This window comes from Fulmarus glacialis, unplaced genomic scaffold (assembly GCF_000690835.1).
Source record: "Fulmarus glacialis isolate BGI_N327 unplaced genomic scaffold, ASM69083v1 scaffold6220, whole genome shotgun sequence".
Classification (NCBI taxonomy): Eukaryota; Metazoa; Chordata; class Aves; order Procellariiformes; family Procellariidae; genus Fulmarus; species Fulmarus glacialis.
Genome location: NW_009189449.1, coordinates 1 through 6574, shown reverse-complemented (window position 1 = coordinate 6574; position 6574 = coordinate 1).

Here is a 6574-nt window from a genome sequence, read left to right as displayed (position 1 = left end):
GTCGTATCTTTGCAGATTTTTTTTGTCTTGTTTCCCATTTAGCAAGTACTTTATTTAGCTGCATTTCATATGGAATAATTTTAAGCACCTTAAAGTACTCATGAAATTCAAACCACTGTAATAAGCTGAAACAGTTTAGCTCTGCATTGCAGAAACCTTTGTGTTTGTAAGGAAATACACTATTTGCACAGCAAATCTAACACATTCAGTATCTTCTTTTTCTTCTAACATAAGACATTTCATTAGAATGGAAGAAAAGGCACATCAAGGCTTCCGAACGTGGTGTACACAGGAAAAATAAAACCCCTTAAATACCCCAATTCACCGAAGTGTACATGCAGCTACAGGTTCTTTTCTTCTTGGTTGTTGGTCTATTTGTGCCATCACTGTGGCAACAGCTGACCAGACACGCCTTCTCACAAGTGTGCAGATGTGCCCTTGGGATTGAATCTATAAATTAATAGGTGCTATGGCAGGCTGCTGGGTTTGACTCACGGGGGTGAGAAGTGAGAACTGAAACTGAGTGGTTTAGACATTTGTAGCATGGTGGAAATGCTTCATATATCTCTAGGCCATGTATAGCGTCATATACCATCAAATAACAAGGTTTTTAAAAGATACCTTGGTTATGGCTGGAGCACTGCCATGTTTTGTTCTATCATTTTTAGTAAACTGATTACGAGAAGTGCTTGCTATCTGTAATAATCCCCAGGGAGGACCCCACATGTCTGGTGAGCAGTGAAAAAAGATTCCTTTAGTGAAAGAGTCCATGTAGTGAACTAACACAGTGTTCAGGGTGTGCAGATACTGATACTGACACTGAGTACTAACTAAAATAATGATTTCCATTATTAATGCTTCACCCCAAGAGGAGTTCAGAACTACTATTTTGTTGAAGAAGACAATTATTATAATCGTGCTTATTAATATAAATACAGCATACATAAATTTGGATAGTTCTTTAAAAAGATCTCTAAGTGAAGCCCATCCTGCCTGAAAAATACCCACACTGAACACTTAAAGCTATGTTCCAAAATCCATGTTTAGGTATTGAAACATAAGCAGTTTGATTTTAAAGGTGCTAAGCAAACTGAGCTCCCATTGACTGGAAAGGGATCTGTGGGTTCTCAGTGCTTCTGTAAATCAGGTCACTTCTATTAAGGTGTCTAGATATGATTTTAAGACCCTTACCAGGAGCAGTCAGCTTTAGAAATCCTGGATAAACAGTTCACAGAACCAGGGTGATACACAGCACCAAGTGGCTGTGTCGATTTGACTACGTATAGAAATACACAGAACATACAATGAATGATGGGAAAGAGGAGAGAGGATAAGAAATGTCCAAGCACTAAAAATCATGTATGTGTACAGAGGTATGTTATAGCTTGCACAGAAAGAAAATCTTATGGCTTCAACATAAATAAACTTGGACTTAGTTTTAAATTAGCACCTGCTCCTAGACCCTGCATATTTCCTGGAAAAAAGTAAAATTGACTCGATACAAGGGTAGAACATGGAAAACTGAGCAGTTACTGAAGCAAGTTTGTTAGAGAAGCTGTCTGAACTCAGGCCATCACATTCATTAGGCAAAGATGGGCAAGATAAAGGGCCTGGACAGGAGTTTAGACAATATGTATAACAAATAGAATAGATACAACAAAATATATTTCAATACATACTACAGAAGGCTCCGTCTCCGAGATCAGGAAAACACCTCCCCTAGATTGATACATACTTCCTTCTAGCAGACAAGGAAAACCTAGCCTTTCCCAGTTCCACTAATAGGCCTGCCTCATACATCTCTTGGTCGCCACAACCCCAGTGCACACATGCACTATCTAGAGGCCAGAGTACAGTGATAATAAATTCAGTGGGTTACACACCACCTCTCTGCTCTCAGCACAAACTTTCTGATTATGCTTGTGGCTAACATTAACCCACAATGGCCATAAGCACTATATTGCTTTTTATCAGTGACCTATAACAATTCTTCACAGCTTGTGCTATAAGACTTTAACCTGCTAAATGAGGGTAAAGGCTTCCATGGCATGCCATCAGGAAAAACACCAGGATTTTAAGACTGCCACATGCCTGAAGTATACTATAAAATGTACAGAGAAGCAGGAATCCATTTCTACTCAACAAACTGCTGGTTTCCTTCAGTGCCCCTGTGGATGTGATTGCCAACTCACGCTTCGTGGGCAGAATGTTGTAAACAGCCAAAGCAAGCTGCTGCTCCCTTGGTCAGGTGTTGCCAAGGGACAGCAAAGAACAGTGGTTGCACAGGCTGCATCGCAGACGTGTGCCCTTGCCAGTAGGCGAGCAAAAGTTGGTTGGGAAACTCTGCATTGCAGCATTACAAGAAACTTCTTAATAGACCAAACTTCCCGTCCAGCTCTCCAGTGCTTAAGAAGTTCAGCCACTGCTTGGTCTTCAGCACACTCCTGCTGCTGTCTAGGGATGTTGGGCAATTCCAGGCGATTTGTTTGTGTTACTGTTTTCTTTCTAAGGGTCATCGTCCAAAGGAATAAACTTGAGTGAAGCTCGAGGGTTCAAAAAGTTTCTTAGCTAGGCTGTCCCACTGCTATTTGTCTTGAAATGAACAAAACTAGATAACATTCTGCAAGTTGAACTGCTGCCCTGCTCCTGAGCAGGGAGGTCTAGAGTTCTCATCTTTGATGTCACTTGCAGCTAATGAATTTGCTGGCAAGACTGTTAGCGAATCACTGTGCACTAAAGCACTCTGCGCTTAATGACTCCCACTAGTGTGTAGTTCAAAAAGTCTTTTAGAAAAGGCTTTGCAGAAAGGAGCACTTCTAGGAAGTGAAGAAAGTAAAGTAATTTAAGATTTTGTTAGATACTGAACCATCTTCATCTTTGATTTTATACTGTGGTAGTCCAGAGAGTTTGTCCTCAGTTACACTGGCAGGTTTTTCATTCTTTTGAGGTTTCCTGATTTCTTGGATTATGTTTCTTACAAATACCTGGCTTTCATGGTTGAAACCTCAAGTACTGAGTAAAGTATCATATCTGGACCTTAAAGGCTGTCCTTCTTCAAAAGTTGCTTTTCCCTAAAGTTATCTGAAGTGAGAGGCCAGTCCATCCAGTTCCACCCCAGCTGAGACATACCAGGAGAGGTTGCCAGATAGGCAGGCCTCTTGCCAAACCAAAGAAAAAGAAAATGGTATTTGGGGTCAACATTTTCTTTTGCTCCACACTCCATGAGGCCTATGATTACAAATATCAACAACAACATTTTGAAGGAAATAATTCTTGCTATTTCTACTCAAAAAATAAGTGGGACAGAAATCTGCTGTTGAACAAGATCCATCAACTAGCTGGTGGAGAGTGGGAGTATTAAGACTCTCTGAATTAGACAAAAGGTAGAGATACCGTGGAATTCAGGACGATTTAATTCACCTGAATTTGTCACAGCACTTACACATCCTCTTTCTTCATTTTGTGTCCTGCAGAAATACCAGCTCACATCCTTGCAGTCCATTCATTTCAATTGAATTTAATTTTTTGGAAAGGCAAATTCCTCTGAAGCCTTTAGTAATGTGGCTATTAGAATAGAGAAATTTAACTATGTGGTGTAAGCACACACCTTCTGCGTCTAATACTTAGGCCATTCCAATTTGGTGCATTACATGACAAGATGTCAGGTTTTCTGATGGTGAGAGTTGGTGGCCGGGATGCTGAAAAGAATGAACAATCCCTTGGAACAGGTTCAGGAATCTGATTTAACTACAGGGCAGGCACTTAAAGTAGTGCCTGCTCAAACTGATGGATGAATTAACCAGTAAATCCTGAAACTGTAATTTCTCATTTGTCTTTGGATTCTGAAAACTTTATATTTGAAGCTTCTTGAATGCAAATGCATTGCAGAGCATGAGTACTTAGCCTTGGAAAATACTGCTGATGGGATACTTCCGCCCTTCACTGGGTGTGGGGCTCATCTCCAAGTCATGGACTACGTCACCATCTTTGGGATCCAGCGTCTCTGTGCCATTCAACACTTAGCAACTCTGGCAAAAGCCAAACAGAGGGCTGGGAACCAGTTTTCTCAAGGGAAAAAATGTCCTTTCATTGTTGGGCTTTCTCTGTGCCTGGGCATATTAGATTTCACTATTAATCCTGAGACAGACCTCATACTCAAAACATGTCTAAATAAAGCCCTCATAATAAATCAGGATTTATTATTCTAATCTCATTTAGGTCATACAGTGGCGTACAACAGTACAAATGTAGGGCCTTAACCCATAATCCTTAAGGCAGCCAAAGCTTCCATTGGCTTCAAATAAATGCATGAAGGGCAGGAACTCACACAAACTAATCAGAAGAGCAAGTGGCTCTAAAGCAAGAAAACTGTGCTTTCATAATTTCAGCCAATACTTGACCGAAAGAAAATTGTCTAGAAGAGTTAAATATGCTACTCAGGGAATAGAAGATGGAAAGAGACAGATTCTGTGAAACAGAAGCGTCAGAACATCAGTGCCTTTGTTTCGTTTTGGAGTTTTGTCTCTATTGGGGTGGTTACACATAGATTTCAGGCTCTCCTGCAGACTTCTCCATTGCACAACACTCAATAGGAGCAGACTTAACCTTGGAGATGCAGTCTGCATTCCAGACTGGTAAGAAAGTCTTGAACACCCTGAAATTTCTGTCCATGCTGCACGTTCCTTGGGGTTTAAAACAAGACTCAGCAATCTGTAGATCTACAATTAAAGAGCACTGAAAAGGATTTGTTGCTTTTCACTGCTTAAATCGTTTTTTGCAGCCTTCAGTTTCCCAGATGCCTCCATAACCCAGAAGAGTACTTTAAATCCATGTTAGCTCAAGTAGAATATCTTCTCTCCTTTGCTAGCCTTCTTTGCTTTCTTTGACTTAGGGTTTACCCCCTTCTTTGCACTCCTCCCTACCCCCCACTGGAAAAACCCATAAAAGAGGAACTAAAGCAGTTAGGTATTTCCCTTCAGTGGGGATTCCCTTAGATATATCAGTCAGCTGGGTATGAGCTGAGTGGAAAAGGGGAGTGGACTAGTCGTGGACTGACAACAAAGGGAGCTGGATTTGAGTGCTAAAGATCAGTTGGTCCAGTGTCTGGGGTTTCATATAATCTATGGCACATCCTGGCAGGGAACGTGTCTTCTCTTCACAAGAAACTTGAGTAAAGAATAAAAGCCCATGTAAATAGGGATTATTTTAGCCACATCCAGTAAAGGGAGTTAATTCATTTTCTTCCCTTCGCTTCTGATACTTAGACAATACAAAGCATCTGGCTCACAGCTAATAAAGCCTCACATGTTAGAAATCATCTGCTTCAGCCCTAATTATCTGCTCATTCAAGCAGCTGAGAATTCAGCTGTGGAAGCAAAAAGTCCTGAATTTTGCTGAATCCTTCTCAGGTTAATGCCTAGAGAGGGTTTGTAACTCCAGTATCCTAAATCTACTCCAGCTGGTGCTGACATCCATACTAGCTCAGAGGACTCTGCAATGTTAGGAAGTGGGTTCACAGATGGTCTGAGCAGCCTGATGTTTCCTCACTTTCCTAAACTGCATTTGGCAAGGCTGCCCTCTGAATGGTCACTGCAGAAACTTTTCAGCTGTAGGGCCGTCCTTGGAGTAGTGACGAAGCTATTTTTGTTGGTGAGGGGCCTATAGAACTCCAGTCTGGCCTTTCTGGGTTATAAAAATGGGATGGAAAGGGGTAGCCAGTGTGGCTGGAAGCAAAGGGTTGCATCTGGGACTATGAGGTGATGTAGCTGTGCAGAGGAACAGCGAATTCCTGAGCTACGTGTCAAACCTACAGCTCAGGGATGAATTCCCACAGGATGAAGTTTCTTTGATCGTTAGTGAATCTGTACTTAAGGCATCTGGAAAGACCTGAGAGACAAATGTAACTCCTGGGCTAAAACCAAATAGTAAACAAACCTTTGCAGCAAATTTGCATTCAACATTTAACACATAAGATTCAGCCAGCAGCACCCTTTCTTGCACTTTACGTGTGTATCATTTGTATGCTGTATCCTGTATTTGCATGTGTGTATTTGTGCTGTTACTTTCCTGCTGCCATATGCCTTGTACAAGCTGTTAGCCCACACCTGTGGGCAAAGGAACTCTGGTAGCTCCTCCAGGTTCAAGCAGAGGAACGGGAGAGAGCTGGCACCTTACCTGGCGGGGCAGAAGAGTGTCATCGACAGCCCCCGGGCTGAGCTGTGTCCTCACCCCCTCCGAGGTGCCTCTCCATCACCAAAAAGGAGGCAAAGACAGTCTGGGACCCCTCGCCTCAAGCCACCAGCCCTCTGTCCCTGTCCAGCTACAGCAAAGGACAGGTAGGGCTCATCACAGCCTCCCCCAGCCGCCCTGCTCCGGGAGTGGCCTCGGCCCGACACCCCTCTCGCCCCGAGGCGCAGGGCCACGGGGAAGGCGGGAGGTGGGGGTACGAAGGCAGCCCCGGGCCCTCAGGAGGACGAGGAGGGGTGAGAGGGAGCGGTGAGCTGGAGGGAGGCGGTTTCTGCGCGGCCCTGCCCCTCAAACAGCGCGGGCAGAGGCTCAGCGCCACCCCGGCCCG